Source organism: Anabrus simplex, chromosome 1 (genome assembly GCF_040414725.1).
Source record: "Anabrus simplex isolate iqAnaSimp1 chromosome 1, ASM4041472v1, whole genome shotgun sequence".
Classification (NCBI taxonomy): Eukaryota; Metazoa; Arthropoda; class Insecta; order Orthoptera; family Tettigoniidae; genus Anabrus; species Anabrus simplex.
In genome coordinates this window covers 323,626,239-323,648,037 of record NC_090265.1, presented here as the reverse complement: position 1 = coordinate 323,648,037, position 21,799 = coordinate 323,626,239, and the positions used below count along the sequence as shown (strand labels likewise).

General features: G+C 42.5%; 1 protein-coding gene across 2 annotated transcripts in view; it reads left to right on the top strand.

The window, feature by feature from the left end:
• The window catches only part of LOC136865558 (putative fatty acyl-CoA reductase CG5065), a 239,617-nt gene that overhangs the window by 144,449 nt on the left and 73,369 nt on the right, over window positions 1–21,799 (top strand). The window contains exon 1 of one of the 2 annotated variants that reach the window (XM_067142414.2): window positions 2,776–2,909. The exons of the other annotated variant lie outside the window; for it this stretch is intronic. The gene's annotated coding sequence lies outside the window, so the exon portion shown is untranslated. Of the gene's footprint in view, window positions 1–2,775; window positions 2,910–21,799 lie in introns of those variants that run through there. 2 annotated transcript variants of the gene reach the window in all.

Below are 21,799 nucleotides of genomic sequence, written 5' to 3'. Positions count from 1 at the left end.
CCTTCCCAGTCCCAACGTCGCGAGAAAACCTGCCTGAGTTGATGTAATGTAAAGTCACTAGCAAAAAGAAGCTATTAAGCTTCTAAACAGAAAATATGTACTGTAGCATCGTGCAGTCGTAAGTGATGTGCAGTGAGACTCGTATATTCATCGAAGAGAAGACATAGAACCATTTATAACTCCTTTTTGAAACATTCTTGACCCATGCCATTGAACTGTGATTGATTAGATGGTGATGGGGAATGTGGTCTACGTCTAGGAATAAGATATTCTAGCATAAGGTTATATTGTGGATGTTGAGATCTTCGAGAACAGACTGTGAAGACACTAAAAAGTCATATCACCGAGCTCGATAGCTGAAGTCGCTTAAGTGCGGCCAGTATCCAGTATTCGGGAAATAGTAGGTTCGAACCCCATTGTCGGTAGCCCTGAAGATGGTTTTCCGTGGTTTCCCATTTTCACACCAGGCAAATGCCGGGGCTGTATCTTAATTAAGGCCACGGCCGCTTCCTTCTTACTCCTAGCTCTTTCCTGTCCCATCGTCGCCATGAGATCTATCTGGTGCGACATAAAGCAAATAGCAAAAAAAAAAAGGTCGTATCTAATGCTAAATCTTTATAATAGACGTATCAGAGCTGATTTGACGGTATACAAGCAGCGTTTGATCGTGACGAAATGTAATTATAGACTATAGATACATGACGAAAGAAGGCCGTACACATTAACAACGTACAGACACCCTTACATATCATTTTCATCATAGAACATTATGTCAAACATCGTTCACCAATTAGGTATCTCCTCAGTCCTCTATATTCTGCTTGTGTTCTGGTCTTATCTGATTTTATGCCTCTTATATATACGTTTTTAAATCGTTTTCGCTCTATATTTCATCCCTTGACTTCATCTCTGTCGTAGTTTTCCTCATCCGCTGGCACGTTCAGGCCATGGCTATCATTCCATCTGCTATTAAATGAAGCTACGGTAGTTAAGAATTTAGCATCCTTGATGTGGCAAGAGTGGATGCAATCTGTCATGCTATTTATTCTATGACTTTGTTTGTCATAGTGCAGCTCCTCACGGTCCTACTCCTTGGCTGAATGGTTAGCTCTGAGGCCTTCGGTTCAGAGGGTCCCGGGTTTGATTCTCGGCCAGGTCGGGGATTTTAATCGCGTTTGATGTCCGGTTCCATGGCTAAATGGTTAGCGTGCTGGCCTTTGATCACAGGAGTTCTGGGTTCGATTCCCGGCAGGGTCGGGAATTTCAACCATAATTGGTTAATTCCGTTGGCACGGGGGCTGGGTGTATGTGTCGTTTTCATCATCATTTCATCCTCATCACGACGCGCATGTCGCCTACGGGAGTCAATTCAAAACACCTGCACCTGACAAGCCGAACTTGTCCTCGGACACTCCCGGCACTAAAAGCCATAATTAATTCTTCTGGCTCGGGAGCTGGATGTTTGCGTTTGTCCTAACACTCTCCTCTTCATATTCACACAACACACCACTACTACCAACCGCCACAGAAATACGTAATAGTGATTATATCCCTCTACATACTGTTGGCGTTAGGAAGGGCATCCGACAATAAAACAGGGCTAAATTCGACAGAGTTCGCACCCGCGACCGCACAAGTGTAGGATAAGCGGCAGTAGAATAAGTGCTCCCGTGAGTTTAGAGATGTGGGCCTACGGACGCATTCTCCGCATTTCTTGGACTGAACACCACCAATACGTGCAGGCCAGGCTTACCTCCTTTACTTCGGACATGCCGCCAGAACAACAGGCACCTTGGAGAAGATTGTGGTAGAGGGAAATGTCTATGGCAAGAGACCCAGAGGAAGACATTCATTCTGCCCCTGGTGGAGAAATACTTTTACGAGGCTAACTTTAAAGTAACGACTTGGAGCAAGTGAATCCAAACAGTAAAGGACAAAGGATTGAAGTGCAGTTTACTATGTGGCGTTCCGTACTCCTTCTTTTGAATAATTGTACAAATTAGTGGTCAGTATATATTTTGTGTTTCTGTGTTTTAACATGTCAAGATTTTATAAATATGGACTTAGAAATAATCGAGAGTATCAAAGGAGAAGACATGGTAGTCTGCAACAGCAGTAACTACAGGAAAATGTGGCACTCGAAGATGATTTTATATTTATATTTTATATTTTTACTTTATATTTACTTTACAAGGTTGTCAGTAGCTCAGATGGTTGAGGCGCTGGCCTTCTGAACCCCCACTTGGCAGGTTCGATCCTGGCTCAGTCCGGTGGTATTTGAAGGTGCTCAAATACGTCAGCTTCGTGTCGGTAGATTTACTGGCACGCAAAAGAACTCATGCGGGACAAAATTCCGGCATATCGGCCTCTCCGAAAACCGTAAAAGAAGTTAGTGGGACTTAAAATACTTAACATATACAACCAACCCAGAGACATGAAATAGTGTATACATCTGTCCATATTCATAGAGTTGGTGTGAGGTAGAGCAATCGGCATAAAATGGGCCAAATATACATGAAGTGCCGACCCAAAATAATTAGAGAAAGACCAAAAAGAAAAAGAAGAAGACTTAATGAGGTAATATTCAACCAATATGTTAATGAAGATAGTCCTCATGTCCTTAGACTTGCGGTATTTTGAGATCGTATCTCTCAATTATATTTTCGACCCAAACATTTCTCATCATTAGCTACTAACATGGAGGTAGGTTTTGTTGGCAACATTGCTAATCGTGTCAGACCGAGGAGAAGTTATTGTTTGTCCACGAGGAGGTAGTAGCTGTCCGCCTGAAAGTGCGCACGTTTGCACTGTGCACAGGAAGCCAAGTTTCACTGGTCCGTATTCGTGAGCTATGCATGTAATACGTGGCTTACTTGTGTGATCGTGAAGAATCTTGTGGTTTATCTGCGGTAAGTCTAGTGTCTAGAAATATGTCGCAACGGTAATGTGTCTAGTGAACCATCTCTGTAAAACTTACCATTCTGTCGGAATTCTGACTTTTTGTCGGGCTATTTCTGACGTACGTAAGATAGGTGATATAAAGTTTAGTGTTCTTTCTGATCTGGAGGTCAATAACGGATGTGGAGAGGTAACCTTTATACACTCTTGAAATCCGGTTAAAAATATGGGAGGAGTACACGGCGACCCCTGAACACAAGTAAGCAGAACAGTAGGAATTCGCTTAGAAGTTATAAAAACCATGACGATGATGATGACGATATGTACACTATAGGGACGGTCTGTCTGTCTGTTAGGTCATCAGACCAGAGGCTGGTTGGATCCTCAAATAGCACCACCAAAGGTTATGCGGTTATAAGGAAACCCCAAAAACCAATGGCAGCACCAAAATGAGGCGTACTAGGCAAGATGAGGAGTGAGGTAGTTTGCCATTGCTTTCCTCACTGGGTCAGAAAGTACTATTGCAGCACGACTGACCCTATGAGCAGCACCTTTCATAACAGGAGGTGGTGGTGGTGATTATTGTTTTAAGAGGAAGTGCAACTGGGCAACCATCCTCTATATAACACTAATCAGAAAGAAAAAATGGAAGGGGTCCGACACTTCGAAAAATGAAGGTATCGGCCAAAGGAAGACAAGGGCCACGAAGGGCATGAAAATGAAAGACTCCCTAGGCCTCCATACGTAATACCATCGGGGTCAGAAAAGAACAAGTGTTGACCACGGGAGGTCGGATAGGATAGATTAAAGTGAGGAGCATGGCACAAGTAAGTGGAAGCAATACAGGACTCAGCTAAGTGCCCCGTGGTCGCCAACCCACGCTCCAAAGTTCAGAGCTCCTGGGGCCCCTTTTAGTCGCCTCTTACGACAGGCAGGGGATGCCGTGGGTGTTATTCTACCGCCCCGCCCCCCACAGGGGGACCTTTCATAACTCTCAGATGCACTAGCCATGCTCTGAATGTCATTACTCAGCACTACCCATACCCCAGCAACTTCCATATTGTCACAGCCATGGATGTTGACTGGGACTTCGGTGGAAGCTACACTTTACTCTGGCCTGTGCCAAGAGATGGATGCAAAAGTACTGTATCCATCAAGAAATGACAGCAGGCAGCACTATAGGGTGAGTAGTGAAAACGTTCGCCTCAAATAACTCGTAAACCGTTTAAGAATAGAAAATCTATTGTCACTTTCAGTTATGTTACAAAGGGGCCCATAATCGGACATACGCTACCCTGCTGAGAAAACGGCAGTAACTTCATGTTGTAATGTAACTACACTTAGTATTAGAGATAAGGGCACCGAGCAAGTGGCCGTGCGGTTGGGAGCGCGCAGCTGTGAGTTTGCATTCGGGAGATAGTGAGTTCGAACCCCACTGACGGCAGCCCTGAAGATGGTTTTCCGTGGTTTCCCATTTTACCACCAGGCAAATGCTGAGGTTGTACCTTAATTCAGGTCACGGCCGCTTCCTTCCAACTCCTAGCCTTTCCTCTCGCATGGTCGCCATAAGTCCTATCTGTGTCGGTGCGACGTAAAGCAGTTTGTTAAAAAAAAAGAGAGAGATAAGGACATTGGAAATTTAAGGATGTAATTTTTCTTCAAATCCTACAAGTACTTCTCTAGAAAATGGAATGTCTTAATATGTGCTTCGTTAGTTAGCTATGAGGTCTATTCAAATGAATCACTAACCAGGTGAGCAAGACACGCGTTACGCATGCTTCGTGAGCTGTTGACATAATAGAGTTTCTTCACCTTCATCTGACACCGCGGTATTCGCTCTACTGTGTCCAGAACAATATGCTGTGATAACGTTATATGATTTAAAACCTTCAATATTGCCGTAGATAACAGGTAAATGGAACTGGCTATGCGACGACTTTTAACAGACAACATTCATTAAAACAAAACAAAGGCATCTCAAGATATTGACAGCCTGGGAAAGGACTGAAAGTGAAAACAAATTTTCGACATCTTCAAAGATTTGCCAGTTATTTGAGGTGAATATTTTAGCTGGCTCATCTTGTGTACGTATAATATTATCATTCTAGACTTTAAACATTCAGTCTGCAATCCAGCGTCAATTATTATTTTTTACTATTTGCTTTACGTCGCACCGACACAGGTCTTATGGCGACGACGGGATAGGAAAGACCTAGGAGTGTGAAGGAAGCCCCCAGTGGGTGGGGTCGGTAAAATTACACCCACGGTATCCCCTTCCTGTCGTAAGAGGCAACTAAAAGGGGTCTCAGGGGCTCTGAACTTTGGAGCGTGGTTTGGCGACCACCGGGGCCCTTAGCTGAGTCCTGGTATTGCTTCCAATTACTTGTGCCAGGCTCCTCACTTTCATCTATCCTACCCGACCTTCCTTGGTCAACTCTTGTTCTTAGGTTTGCGAGGGCTAGGGAGTCTTTCATTTTCACGCCCTTCGTGCCCCTTGCCTTTCTTTGGTCGATACCTCCATTTTTCGAAGTGTCGATCCCCTTCCATATTTCTCTCTGATTAGTGTTATATAGAGGATGGTTGTCTAGTTGTGCTTCCTCTTAAAACAGTAATCACCACCACCACCACCTGTGAAGGAAGCGGCTGTGGTCTTAATTAAGGTACAGCTCCAGTATTTGCCTGGTGTGAAAATGGGAAACCACGAAAAACCATCTTCAAGGCTGCCGACAGTGGGGTTCGAACTCACTATCTCCCGGATGCAGACTCACAGCTGCGCGTCCGTAATCGCATGGCCAACTCGCCCGGCGCAAATAAATTAAGCGCCTCCTCAACACCTTCTGCGGTAAACAATGTAATCTCTTCTCTTCTGCGCCTCTTGCCATGAAATTTTTGAAAACTATATTGTAGCTGTCCTCTATATTTCCCTCTGCTTCTTTAACCAACCATGACCGAGTTAATAATAATAATAATAATAATAATAATAATAATAATAATAATAATAATAATAATAATAATAATAATAATAATAATAGTATTAATAATAATTTTTCAAGTTGCTTTACGTCGCACCGTCACAGATAGGCCTTATGGCGACGATGGCATAGGAAAGGGCTTGGAGTAGGAAGGAAGCGTCCATGGCCTTAATTAAGGTACAGCCCCAGCATTTGCCTGGTGTAGAAATGGGATACCACGCTAAACCATCTTCAGGGCTGCCGACAGTGGGTTTCGAGCCCACTATCTCTCGAATGCAAGCTCACAGCTGCGCGCCACTAACCGCACGGCCAACTTGCTCAATAATAATAATAATAATAATAATAATATGTGTTTGTGAAGCGTGATAGCCGAGTGAAACCGTCGCTCGCTTCTCACCAAGGTGGCCGTGCATTGAATCCCGGCCAATGCATGGGGATCTTTGTAGTGAAAAGTCACATGCCTGCAGTTGAGATAAACCAAAGTTATGAATACAATGTCTGAAGTGAAGCAAAACTCAAGCTTGCTCGCTTTATTGCTATGTTAGTAATGTCTCATCTATATAACGCCATTGTGCCGAAACCTTACCTTGAAATGGGCTTCTTTAACGTGCAGGTAAATCTTATAATAGGAATTTTAAAACACTCAAATGCCAGCCGACTGCACAGCTATTCGCGTACGCAGTTGATCTCCGGTACTCGTTTGAGAAGGTGCTTGAAAAGACTAGACGTTACATTATTATTATTATTATTATTATTATTATTATTATTATTATTATTATTATTATTATTATTATTATTATTATTATTTTCAGTAATGGTTACAATCCTAGCCGAATGAGAATATCCTAGCAGCCTTAAACAATAATGGATGTATAACCTCCCAGTGGTCAATATCACATTTCTCATTCGGATAGTCACAACTTTCTTTGTTTTTTGATTATTTATTCCTATTATATGTTATATTCTACCGAGCGAGTGACTATGCGGTTTGGTCACGTAGCTGTCAGCTTGTATTCGGGAGATAATGGGTCCGAACCCCACTGTCGGCAGCCCTGAAGGTGGTTTTTATTGGCTTCCCGTTTTCACCCAGGCAAATGCTGAGGCTGTACCTTAATCAAGTCCACGGCCGATTCCTTCCCACTCCTAGCTTTTTACTGTCCCATCGTCGCCATAAGACCTATCTGTGTCGGTGCGACGTAAAGGCAATTGTAAAGAACTTTTTTAAGAAATCACTTCTTGGAGAGTCATTGCTGAAATTTTCGCACTTGCGCAAATATTCGATGGACGACGACTGGACACTTATGTTACTATTTTGGTTACTCGTGGATTAACACTTTCTTAACTAAAACATACAGATCAAGGTTCAATAGGTTCAGACATAGAACATTTCATCCTTTTTTTGTGTGTGTGTGCTATTTTGCTTTACGTCGCACCGACACAGGTAGGTCTTATGGCGATGATGGGACGGGAAAGGCCTAGGAATGGGAAGGAAGCGGCCGTGGCCTTAATTAAGGTACAGCCCCAGCATTTGCCTAGTGTGAAAATGGGAAACCACGGAAAACCATCTTCAGGGCTGCCGACAGTGGGATTCGAACCCACTATCTTCCGGATGCGAGCTCACAGCTGCCCGCTCCTAACCGCACGGCCAACTCGCCGGGTGTAATTTCACCAACAGGAATTCCGTTGAAAAATAATATCTGTAACGAGATTTTTGGCGCCTTGACACCACGACCCCGTCGTTTCGACTGCGGATTCCACGAAGATGTAGGTGTCAGTCACTGCCCTGTATTTGGCCCTTTTATTGCCTACGGCCTATTCCGCTTGACTTACATGATCGCTGTTGAGACTTGAGTTTGTGTTTGAAAATACAGTATTCGAACAGGCTTACAGTAGCTTTAATACGATTGATCCAGATCACTATAGAAGTGAAATACAAAAACTAGAACAGAAGGCATACTTGTTGATAAAGAGAGAAATGTTTCAGGTATTGTACTGTTCCTTCTCACTCCGTATGCCGTTTACAGTCAACTTACCTTGCGCCGTTTACTTTTGATAATGTCCATGCGATAGATCTATAAGATACACATACGATAATCATTCTTGTTTCGATTGTTGCTCACCTCCAATGGAAATGAAAACCTACAACCTGTTTTCCAGTCATTGACCGGGTCAGGGATGTAATGAATGAAGCAGATATAGGCTATTAGTACGATGGGGTCGCCACTCCCAAAGTGATTTATTAATGACTGATAGATGCTATGAAATGATAATGGAGACTGTTGCTGGAATGAAAGATGACAGGGAAAACCGGAGTACCCGGAGAAAAACCTGTCCCGCCTCCGCTTTGTCCAGCACAAATCTCACATGGAGTGACCGGGATTTGAACCACGGTATCCAGCGGTGAAAGGCCGACGCGCTGCCGTCTGAGCCACGGAGGCTCCCATTGGTAATACTGAAATTAATTCTGGAATATTTTCTTCTTGATGCAGTTGGCTGTTTTGTGTTGTACCCAGTGATGCCTGCATTTTTCTCAGATCTCCTTTACTGCGAAAGCGAATACATGAAGTAGGGTGATTAATATATAATTGTGAATATTCCGACTGGCTTCTTTTGAACTTTCAATGCTGTGATATATTGTCATTTATAGCATACAGTATTATGTTCCTAGGTTGTGAAATGACGATTTTGTAAGACCGGTATAATCTGTCGTTGTCCGCCACTTTAGTGTAGCGTTATTACTCGTAATTGCCATCCTCGGACAGTTGGGTTCGATATTCCTGGTCCTTACAGAGATTTAAGGTTTGAGTGACCTCGTATCGCAGGTAGAAAAAAGAGAACGCTTACACCACAGGCCTATTCCGCTCGTATCAGTAAACTTTGCATTGGCAATACTTACAATATGAAACTTATGTGGTACTGTCCAGGCTGTTTGGTCATATTATTTAGGTTTAAAACAGTCGATATATAGGCCCTAATGGTTTACAGAAAAGTGCAATATTTGACCATTTACTTCAGTACCAAATTAATCCATGAACAATTGTTACTTTCTTCTTCTTGTTATTATTATTATTATAAATAATGGCGTGTGGCCTCCGAAGAGGCCTGGTGGAGGTCTTTCGAGTTGACGCCGTATAGGCGACCTGCGCTAAATTCTAATGATGAAGTCGGCACACACACCCAGACCCCGAAATATCGGAATTAACCAGTGAAGGTTAAATTCGCCGCCACGGCTGGGAATCAAACCCGGGATCCACTGAATCAAAGGCCAGCACGCTAACCATTTAGTCATGGAGTCAGACGTTATGATTATGATGATGATGATGGTGATTATTATTATTATTATTATTATCCCGCCTGGTGGCCATATTCGTTAAGGCGTTGAAGTCTAAACGGTCTGACACTGTGGTTAGCCGGCTCGAATCCCGTTGGTCGAAAATGTTTTCACCATCGGAATGTTGGCCGGCAGGGTAGGGGAGGTGGTGACATACAACTTCTAATCACTAGATCGCGTGTCAAAAGCCTGGATTAAATTCCAAACCTCTCCGCAGTGCTCATATGGAGTGAGGGGATATGGCGCTGTTGATGGTGATTCGTCCGTCGGATGGAGACATTAAGCCCTGAGCAGACCCCTTGGTGCTATTCGACAGGAGTAGGCTATGTGCCAGCACCGGATTTCACCCTCTCCCTCACTATCATATATCACGTCTTTCATTTCATCTCATTAACTCCTCTGATGAGGTTAACGCCATGAAGGGCATCCGGTCATAAAAACCCGTCACGACAGATTCATTTCACCTCATACCCGATCCCATACAGAAACGGGACAAGGGTTGGACAAACAAATATTATTATTCAAAACTTACTTTACTTTCACTATGACACACACATCATTACAATCTCTACCTTCCTTTCGATACCAGTTAGTGTAGTAGGCTACTTCTCCGAAAAACCTATTTCTTTAAGCAATTTCTTGTTACCTCTCAAATATTTATGACATTACAGTTTAAATGTTTGAAATTTTATTGGATACTTACTGTTGGTTGCATTGTCTCTACTTTAAATAGTTTCATTCTTGCTCATCGAAAATTGACTAAATACTTGAGTTTCCTGAATTTTAATTGACTAAATAAACCAGGCTTTCCACATTTGAGTTTTGGTTAAGGATACAAAAAGCTTCTATTTTCAATATTTCTGGGCAATTGCAGCAAGCATTAGTAGTAAGTATTTTGCCATTTGTTTCATAGCTATTTGAAGACTAAAAGCAGCATGGGCGCCCGCAGGATCTTTTCCAGATCAACTTTCCTGCTATAAAGAAGATACATTATTTCGTTTCATTACCTACCTAGATGATGATTATACGCAACCACTCCCCACCTCCATTTTCGTTGCATTTCTTACTTGCTTCGTTAAATTTAACGGGATTGGTACATCGTTCGTCATCGGCCTGGGTACTTACGAGCATACAAATTAAGTGATAGTGTGTATCCTTGTGGGATCCTTAGTAGGAAGTGATTACGTAAGATATTTGCACCTAGCATTTAAATTTATACGCCGAGATAACGTACTAATCTCTAGAAGGAAGCAAACTCAGTATAATCATTCTAGAGCGTCGGATCTAAGAATTCTATACTATTCTTGTTTTATCGTGAGGCTTAAGTTTTGATTGGTATACACTGACTGACAGAGCAAATGCAACACCAAGAAGGAGTGGTTCGAAAGGGATGAAAGTTGGGGAAAAAACAGAGACGGCACGGACGAATAATTGATGTTTATTTCAAACCGATATGCAGGTTACACAATGCGCACGGCATCGACTCAGTAGGATGTAGGACCACCGCGAGCGGCGATGCACGCAGAAACACGTCGAGGTACAGAGTCAATAAGAGTGCGGATGGTGTCCTGAGGGATGGTTCTCCATTCTCTGTCAACCATTTGCCACAGTTGGTCGTCCGTACGAGGCTGGGGCAGAGTTTGCAAACGGCGTCCAATGAGATCCCACACGTGTTCGATTGGTGAGAGATCCGGAGAGTACGCTGGCCACGGAAGCATCTGTACACCTCGTAGAGCCTGTTGGGAGATGCGAGCAGTGTGTGGGCGGGCATTATCCTGCTGAAACAGAGCATTGGACAGCCCCTGAAGGTACGGGAGTGCCACCGGCCGCAGCACATGCTGCACGTAGCGGTGGGCATTTAACGTGCCTTGAATACGCACTAGAGGTGACGTGGAATCATACGCAATAGCGCCCCAAACCATGATGCCGCGTTGTCTAGCGGTAGGGCGCTCCACAGTTACTGCCGGATTTGACCTTTCTCCACGCCGACGCCACACTCGTCTGCGGTGACTATCACTGACAGAACAGAAGCGTGACTCATCGGAGAACACGACGTTCCGCCATTCCCTCATCCAAGTCGCTCTAGCCCGGCACCATGCCAGGCGTGCACGTCTATGCTGTGGAGTCAATGGTAGTCTTCTGAGCGGACGCCGGGAGTGCAGGCCTCCTTCAACCAATCGACGGGAAATTGTTCTGGTCGATATTGGAACAACCAGGGTGTCTTGCACATGCTGAAGAATGGCGGTTGACGTGGCGTGCGGGGCTGCCACCGCTTGGCGGCGGATGCGCCGATCCTCGCGTGCTGAAGTCACTCGGGCTGCGCCTGGACCCCTCGCACGTGCCACATGTCCCTGCGCCAACCATCTTCGCCACAGGCGCTGCACCGTGGACACATCCCTATGGGTATCGGCTGCGATTTGACGAAGCGACCAACCTGCCCTTCTCAGCCCGATCACCATACCCCTCGTAAAGTCGTCTGTCTGCTGGAAATGCCTCCGTTGACGGCGGCCTGGCATTCTTAGCTATACACGTGTCCTGTGGCACACGACAACACGTTCTACAATGACTGTCGGCTGAGAAATCACGGTACGAAGTGGGCCATTCGCCAACGCCGTGTCCCATTTATCGTTCGCTACGTGCGCAGCACAGCGGCGCATTTCACATCATGAGCATACCTCAGTGACGTCAGTCTACCCTGCAATTGGCATAAAGTTCTGACCACTCCTTCTTGGTGTTGCATTTGCTCTGTCAGTCAGTGTATTAATCTAATCTATCTGCCTATCTGTCTATCTATATATCAGTGAGCCACTATGAGGGTATTACCACTGAGAGCAGTTTGTACGAATTTTTGAAGACGCCCATGTCCTGCGCTATTCGTGCAAAATGCTCTGAAATGAATTACACGTCAATTAAGATGGTCACTGGCTTCTCAGGAATGCTACTGCGGTTTCATTGCCGTCGATTGTTTGTGAATCCCTAGGGTTTGGCTAACACACAAAATTAGAGGTACCAAGCAAGTGGCTGCATGCTGTTCGTAGGTTCAGAAATTACAAAAATTATATGGCTGTGGTCGTACGAAAACCACACACGTTTTAAAAGAAATGGCTACGGATTCAAGAAGTGAACTGGTTGGTTACAGGCAATGTGAACCATTTTCTTTAGCTACGGATGGGAGCAATAATAGTAACGCTAAGCTTTACCCTATTTTCGGCACCTGTTTTGTGGCAAAACAGGAAAAGATAGCTCAGTGTTGTCTGTCCCAGCCTTGGTGGGTGATTCAACGGGACGTAATATTGGTAATGTGGTAATTTCACAGTTAGACTGTTACAAAATACCAAGTAAAAATTGTGTAGCGTTCTGTTCCGACAATGATCCAGTCATGATTTGGAAAGAAGAATGAGTTGCTGCTGTTTTTAAAGGGAAGTACAGTCATATGTCTTTGTACTGGGTTGCTCATGCCATTTGATTAACTTGGCTGCTGATAAAGGTGCAAGCAGTTTGCCTCTTAAACTTGATGAACTATTAGTCGACATCTTCTATTATTTAGAAAAACAATTCTAAGAGGAAGGAACGCCTTAAGAAATTCCAAGAGCTTCACAATAAGGAAACGAAGAAGATACCGAAACATGTTTGCACAAGATGGCTATCGATAGGAAGGTGTCTGCAGAGACTGTTAGAGCAATGGGATCCACTGCTTGGTTTCTTTAAATATGAGGTGCTTGTTAATGCTCAGTGTGCATCAACTGCTAACTTAACATCATTTACGATCCCAAAAGCCGAGCCTGGTAGTTCCAAAGACCATGAAAAGAGGAAAGCCACTTGAGTCGTCAGAACTGGTCACTTCCAAAAGATTTGCATGTGTCACAAAATCTGATACTCCTGTGCTAAAGAATTCTAAATCGTAAAGATTTTTTATGATTCTGTCATGAGGTTTAAATAAGGCATACTGTACCTTCATGTATGCTGTCATTCCTTTATTTGAAAATCTCAATTGTACACTTCATAGTGCTTCCCCTCACTTTCATAAACTACGAGAACTAATGGCGAACCTGTTAAAGCAGCTGCTTTCCAGATTTGAGAATTGAGAATCAGAGAGACAATGATGAGCTAGTCGTTGGCGTTCCGAGACAATGAACTTGGTGAAGAAATGTAATGATAGATAAATGAACATTCTTTTCATCTGTCAGGAGTTACTTCTGCACAGCATGTGATTATACAAATATTATTAACAAGTTCCCTCTCAACGATGAAGTACTGAAACATGCGAAGGTTGCAGATGTTTCAAAAATTGAAGATGGCCAGTTTTCTTCTGTACAATTCTTTGTAGAAGGATTTCCATCATTGCTGCCGAGGAAGGACAATGAGTCTGTTGAGGATGCAATGAATGTGCCTCAGAACCAACGTGTAGCTCTTCAGATTGATAACTTTGATACTGTTGAGAGTGAGTCTGACAGATGACACCAAATGGGCTCGCTTGATGAAGATTCGTGGAGCTTATGGTGTTCTTAAGTATGACAGGATATCCAGGCTAATACTTTCTGTTCTCACTCTACCGCACAGCAATGCTGAGTGTGAACGTGTGTTCAGCTTGGTGAAAAAGGACCAAAATCTGTTTAGGTCCTCAATGTCAAATGAAATCCTGGATTCTATTTCTGTTTTGAAAACCAGAAATACTGCTCCATGTTACTCGAGTAGTTTTCCTCCAGAATTTCTGAAGAAAGGAAAGAAAACAACTCATCTCCATCTGTCTTCTCCAGCTTGTGATGGGTAATAGCCTACATACTGTGAACTTGACAGAATTTTGTAAATAAGTGTACATGTTTAGTTTAATTTTGACGGTGTCATTCGTATTGTGACCCGCAAGTTTAAAGTGCAGAAAAACACTGTTTGTGTTCTGTGTGAACTGTTCCCAGTATTAAGTGAAAACAAATGAGCACTCATCAAGATGTAACTTTTAAGTATCTAATTTCAGAGGTGATCATAACATGTATTTGACTTGTATTAGTATTGTTTGTAATCTCCCCCCTTGCCGTCCTTTTTCACTATGTCTCAAGACTTCGCGGCGCATGTGCGTGTTGTTCAAAAATTTCCGCTTTAGTTCTTCTGGATTTCTCTTTTTGAAAGTTGGCAGGTATGAAGCTGTACGAACAAAATTGTTGCTGACTGTAGATACTCCGACGCAAATTGCCAACGGTTATGAAGGCTGTTAAGCTTAAATGACTGTCGTTAAATAAGGACGAATAGTACTGAACCTCGGCCACGTACCTGTTTATTTTTGACGGATCTAGGGATGTTCCGATATACTAAAATATCGATATTACATTCGATATCGATACTCAATGAGAGTATCGATATGCCGACATTATCAAAACAAAATATCGATATCTTCTGATATCAAATGTTATTTTTTCCAAAATATTTAAGTAATTTAAATTTGGAACCGCGGTAGTTCCAAGAAAAACAAGATCATTAAGAAAATCAACATAAATATGACGATCAAAATATTGTGTGAAAAATCATAATCAAAAGTTTCTACGGAATTTGACATATTTAGAGAAATATTTACTACACTTAATTGTCTATTTTTGTCAAGTACATCGACACTATACTAGCTGGTGGAGCCTTTCCGCAACTGAATTAACTTTCACGAATAACCATAAACGCAGAAACATACGGCCTTTATGCGATCAATATTTCAGATTTACTCGCAAAGTAAAAATGTCTACAATAGACCAATAGGAGCTACGCGAGACACACACAGACCATAGACAAGTTTATGTATAGTTAGCAATATAAGGACGAATGAATGTCCTTGTTATCGGTCGCTACCTTTCTTCTATGTTAAAATACTTCGTGTCTTTAGTTTTAGTGTAATAGGCGATTCGTGAAGTTTACTCTTAATTATAATGTTGTACCCATTGTTCGATTATTATCATTATTCCTTAATTTTTCCTAACGGTCTTTTCGATATCAGTCTTTTTCTTCTACTACTACCACATTTACCACATTGTGGGGTCACGGGTGTGAACTGTGTCGTACATGTGGATTTGTCCCTTTCTTACAGCCAGACGCCCGTCCTGACGCCAACCCTATCTGGAGGAATGTAATCACTATTAGGTGCTTCTGTGGGGGTTGGTAGTGTGGTGCTTTGTTTGAATATGAAGAGGAGAGTGTCGGGACAAATATAAACAACCAGTTCGAGAACAAGAAGAATTAATCACACGCCACGCGCAATTAAAATCTCTGACTCACCCGGGAATCGAATCCGGGACCCTCTGAACCGAAGGTATCAACGCTGACCATTCAGCCAAGGAGTCGTATTCTTTTGATATCATTAATATCATTAATTATTATAGATACTTCAAATATCTCATAGTTTCATTTCATTTACAGTAGTACGGAGTTCATTCTGTCAATGTCAGCAACTCTGCAAATTAAATTGTTGACATTCTTCTTCCATTATGCGATTGACAAACTGTCTTGTCTGTGACCTCCATATCTACGGCAACCAAAAAATAGTTCTTCATTCATGGTACTTGGTCAACTCTTGCTTTTGTTTCCAACCCTGGCGGTATTAGGTATCGAGGCCTAGGGAGTCTTTCACTTTCACGACCTTTGTGGCCCTTGTCTTTCTTTTGCCAATACCTTCGTTCTTCGAAGTGTCGGACCTCTTCCATATTCCTTCTGATTAGTGTTAATAGAGTATTTTTGCCTAGTTGTACTTAAACCAATAATCGCTACCACCACCACTATCTGATTCATGGTAATAATTGTCATAATTCGCCGACCCCAGTGGCATAGTCGGTTAGTCGTCGTTCTTCTGTTCATACTGTAATGGGTTCGATCCCGGCTGAGGTCGGATTTATTTGGGGGTGTTTAAATCTAACAGGGCCTCTTTGAATTCATCCAAACCAAATGACTATAAAACGATATGTTCCTTTTTCTGATACTGTCGGAAAGCTTTTCATTTTTCAAAATTAAGTACTTTATTGTTCCATTTCCTACGTTCATTTTCATTTTTCTTTGGATGGAGAATATTTCTTAGTACTTTCCTTTCCTTCTTTTCTAATTCATCCATCCATTCGTCCCTTTTGGTTTAAGACCAAACATTCAGCTTCATACAGGCACTGCGGCTTTATGACGGTGTTGTAATGATGACTGACAGCTTTTTTGTTGTAAATATCTTTAGTTAATTGATAAGCTAGTTCCATTGTTATGATCTTGTTTTGTTTGCTTCTTTATCAAGAACTTTAGGCTGTATTATTATTATTATTATTATTATTATTATTATTATTATTATTATTATTATTATTATTTCGATTCGGCCATCTAAGGACCACGTCATTTCAACTGTTTCTTGCTGCATCGAGCTTTAACATCCTCCCAGTACTTATGCATTAGTTCACGATGCCGTTGCTTCCTATCCTCAGTCCACTTCTTGCCTGTTGAAAGCTTAGGTTTTTCTTGGAAACATCGGTGTCTTGTTACTTTCTATTCAAGGGAGGCACGTTCCCAGACATCGTTGTCTGTGATTCTCACTTCTTGTAAATCTTTGTCACCTCAATGAACCAAGCTCCCTTGGTCTTCTTTTGGAGAAAGAAGGTGAAAATCCTATTTGTCAATCGCATTGGGTTCATTCTTGTTATATGGCAGTAGTAGAAGGTAATTCTCCGTTTCCTCATGGCGTCAGTTACTTTTTCCACATGAATGTAAAGTTCGTGGTTGTGCCGTCTCCTATATTCCCCGTTTTCTTTTACTGGGCCCAAGATTTTTCTTAGAATTTTCCTTTCCTTCACTTCCAGTTTCTCTATTAGCACCTTCCAATTCATTGCAAGGCACCCTGCAGCGTACAAGACCTCTGGGCGGAGGACTGTGTGGTAATGTTTTAACTTGGCGTTTGTAGATATGGATTTCTTGTTGTACATGGCCTTTCTTTGATTATATGCAATTTCCATTTTCCTGATTTGTGATTCGAAAGCTGCCTTCTCAGAGAGATTGGGGTCTATCCACTTGCCCAAATATTTGAACGCCTTTGCTTGATTTTCCCCTGTCCTACATTTATCTCTTTGGGCGCTTGCTTGATATTAGTGATGAATTCTGTTTTTTCAAAGGAAATCTTAAGGTCCGCTTTTGCTGCTTGAATCTGGAGTTCATTAATTTCCGCTGCGGCTGCATCTAGGGAATCCGAAAAAATTGCGAGGTCATCTGCGAATGCTAGTCAGTCAACTGTCAAGTTCTGTTTTTTGTAGCCCAGTCTGACCCCATTTTCAGTCCTGTTAACGTTCATTACTTTTTGCCACTGTCGGATGAGTTTCTCAAACACGCAGTTGAAGAGCAAAGATGGTAGTCCATCTCCCTGTATTACACCAGTCTTGATTTCGAAGGGCTCTGAAATTTCTCCCTGAATTTCACTTTGGAAATTGTGTTGGTTAAGATGTTCTGAATAATTGCTCTGGTTTTGTTGTCCAGTCCCAGTCCTTTCAGTATGTCAAATAGGGCGTGTCGATCAATGGAGTCATAAGCCTTCTTGAAATCAATGAAGGTTACTACAAACTGTTTGTTTCTAAGCTTCAGATATGAAATAATAGATTAAAGGTTCATAATCTGTTCGGCACTTGATCATCCCTTCCGAAATCCTCCTTGGTATTCTCCTCATTGTGAATACAACTGTTCTTCTGCTCTAGTTTGAAGGGCTTTTAAGAGGTTTTTGTACGTTACTGCGATGAGAGAGATGCCACGGTAATTGTTCACATTCGTTCTGTCACCTTTTTTGTGAAGAGGGTGAAGCAGAGCCAATGTCCAATCATTAGGGAGTTACTCCTTTTCCAAAATCTCACTGATTATTTCTGTTAGCTTGTCGGTAGCTACGTCGCCAGCACGCTTCCATAATTCGGCGATTATCGAATGCTCGCCTGGTGCCTTGTTTTTAAGCGATTGAATGATCTGCACAACTTCTTCTTTTGTTGGTGGTGAAGAATCCGGGTTTATATTTGGATTGTCTTCAAATGAGAATGGGAATTCTGGGCTTTCACAGTTAAGGAGACTCTCAAAATAATTTGCCAGGATATTGCAGTTGTCCTTGTCATTATAGGCAGTTTTTCCCTCAGGATCTTTAAAATGTAGGCTAGGTGGAGTGTATTTAGTGATATTCTGCTTGAAGGTTCTCTAGAAATCTCAAGTGTTGTTCTTCTTGAAGTCTTGTTGAATCTTTTCCAACCGATTTGTATCGTAGACACGTTTTACCCCATTATTATTATTACAAAGTATTATTATTGTTAATTCGATTAGGCCATCTTGGGACCGCATGAAACAGTTTTCTTCCTCTTCTCATCCTAAAACTTCTTCATACTTTCTTGGTGTTGTTTTGTTCTTCCGTCCATTCATTGCCTGATTTCATTTTGGCTTTCTCTGGAAATTTACCACCAAGTATTGTTTTTCTACATTCTTTTCCATTTGCGATTTGTTAATGTCGAGTAGTTCCAAATCTTCTTGGCTTCTTTGAGAAATTCTGTTTTTACTTTTTTATTTGCATTGTTCAAAAAATTGTTTTGTTACTCTGTCTTCGTCCATTCTGTAGAGGTGACCAAAGAATCTTATTCTCTTTCTGAAAGCATGACCTATTCGTTTGATGCTTTGTGTAAATCTTGTTCTGGTCTCAATTTGTATACAGGGTCTCCCTTACAAATCCAGACCGAGCGCACTGTGTTTGTACTTTGCGCTACGGCAGCTGCCTCAGCCCAGCTTACGTCCCGCGCGGCCGCCCTGTTTTAAGCGTGTATACAATCTTATATGAAATCTTACCTTATAAAGTCTCCCACAAATCCAACCCCTCCTCCTAGTGGTGGGAGACGGTCAACGGCGTGAAGTAGGGGATGGCCTGCAGGGGCGAAGTACACTGGGGACTTTGTGTGACCCGGCACCGTCATGGAAGCTGTGAAGGTCCTGCAGGAACCCTGAAAATCGACGGCTAACGCGGCTCTGGTGAACTCTGCTGAAGTCCTCAATGGCAGTGAAGGCGCAAAGAAGAGTTCTTGGAACGGTGGAACTGGCAGAAGAGGCAACCCAGCTTTCCGCGGTAAAAAGGATTAGCAACCACTGCCTTGTGGGGAAGGGGAGGGATCCGTAAAGGCTAAGGGAAAGAACTCCAACAGAAAACTCCTGCATGCATTGAAGTGGAAAGGGGTAGCTCCCGCTCCAGGCAAGGGCGCTTGAGCCGATAACTCATGCTAACCCGAATAAACCTCATCAAAGAAACCGAAACAAGAAATAGCCGGACTGATTCAAAATATGTGACATTTGCTATGAAAAAGAACACTCGAATTGGATTTTCAAACATTCAGACCATGTGGCAGACTGGGAAGCTCGAAGAAGTGTCAAGAGAAATGATGCGGTATCAACTGACAATTTTGAGTCTTAGTGAGACGAGATGGGCAGGTTTTGGAGAAATAAAAACTAGGAATGGAAGTACTCTGTTGTATTCAGGAAGAGAGGATGACAACCATGCTGAGGGGGTGGCTCTACTACTGAGTAGCACAGCAAAGAAGAGTTTGTTAGAGTGGCATTTTATTTCTGAACGGATAATCACCGCACGATTTGCATCTAGAGCGGACCGGTTACCTTAGCACAATGCTTTGCACCGACGGAGATGGCTGAAGAAGAGGAGAAAGATACATTTTATAATAAACTACATGAAACTTCACGAAGTATACGGAAAAGAGATATTGTTATGGTAATGGAAATACTTAAATGCAAAAATTAGAAGTGCTAACCAAGGCCTGGAGCAAATTATGGGAAGGCATGGTATGGAAACCCGAAATGATAATGGAGAACGATTCATCGATCTGTATGGTATGTTGGCATTGATTATTGGTGGTACCATTTTCCCTCACAGAAAATGCCACAAGATAACCTGGGTCTCTCCGGATCATAAGACTGAAAACCAGATTGACCATTTTGCCATACAAAGGAATTGGCGCACTCTCTACTCGATATGAGAAATAGAAAAGGAGCAGACGTTGATAGTGACCACCATCTAGTCACAGCAACTGTACTCATTAAGATAGCATCAGCGAGACAATCAGATCAATATGGTAGAATGAAATATAATACCAGCAGGCTGAAGGAGACTACCATCAAAGAAGAGTTCTCAATATAACTTCGAAATCGGTACGAAGAGCTGGGCAAACTGGAGCAGGAAGAGATCAAGTATATTTTGAAACATTCAGACCATGTGGAAGACTGGGAAGCTCGAAGAAGTGTCAAGAGAAATGATGCGGTATCGACTGACAATTTTGGGTCTTAGTGAGACGAGATGGGCAGGTTTGGGAGAAATAAAAACTAGGAATGGAAGTACTCTGTTGTATTCAGGAAGAGAGAATGACAACCATGCTGAGGGGGTAGCTCTACTACTGAGTAGCACAGCAAAGAACAGTTTGTTGGAGTGGCAGCCTTTGGACTAAGGCTAAAGAAGCGTTCAACTCAACCTGTGAGGCGGTAGTTGGAGTAAAAAAGAAAGGAAGACCTGACTGGGTTTCACAAGACACTTGGAACTTAATTGAAGAAAGAAGAATCGCTAAAACCAAAAATAATTCTGCCAAAACACGAGGTGCTAAAGAGAGGACCCAGAAGGAATAGTCTGCCATCAATCGATCAGTTAAGCGTTGCTTTCGCAGGGATAAACGGGCGTTTATTAATAAGCTAGCAACAGAAGTAGAGCATGCTGTGGAAGGTGGAAATTTAAGAACTGTCTATACCAACACAAGACAATTGGCCAACAAGAAATTGGATGGTAGTAAGCCAATTAAGAATAAAGATGGCAACCTTTTTACCTCCGAGGAAGAGCAGATGAAGAGATAGACAGAGAATTTAACGGAAGTACTGAACCGGATTACAGAAAAAACTGAGGAACCAGAGCAGGAGGATGAAGAGATGCCAGAAGACTGAAGGATCAGCAGCGAGCCACCAACAAAACAAGAAATAGTAAAAGCCATCCAACACATAAAAAATGGCAAAGCTCCAGGACTGGATAATGTCATACCTGAAGCTGTCAAAACAAATCCAGAGGTATCTGCAGATTTACTGCTTCCACTGATTTCTACTATCTGAGGAAAAGAGACTTTCCCGGAAGAATGGAACAAAGGGCTGCTTATCAAACTTCCGAAGAGAGGAGATCTGTCGGTTTGCGACCACTGGCGTGGTATCACACTGCTCTCTGTGCCCAGCAAGGTTCTTTCACGAGTCATTCTCAACAGAATCAAAGTGTATGTGGACAGTAGGCTGAGAAAATAGCAGGTTGGGTTCCGAGAAGGCCACTCCTGTGCGAATCAGAACAATACCATACGGATAATTGCAGAGCAATCAGCAGAATACTGGTCACCTTTGTATTTGCTCTTTATTGAATTTGAGAAGGCCTTCGAAGCATTTTTAGGGTTAAGATCTGGAGAGCAATGAAGATCTTTAACATTCCCAAGAAGATCATCAGTCTGATTAAGTGCATGTATGATAAGTATACATGTCAGGTGGAACATAAAGGACGTTTGACGGAACCAATTGAAGTTAAGACTGGCGTGAAACAAGAATGTCTACTTTCACTCATATT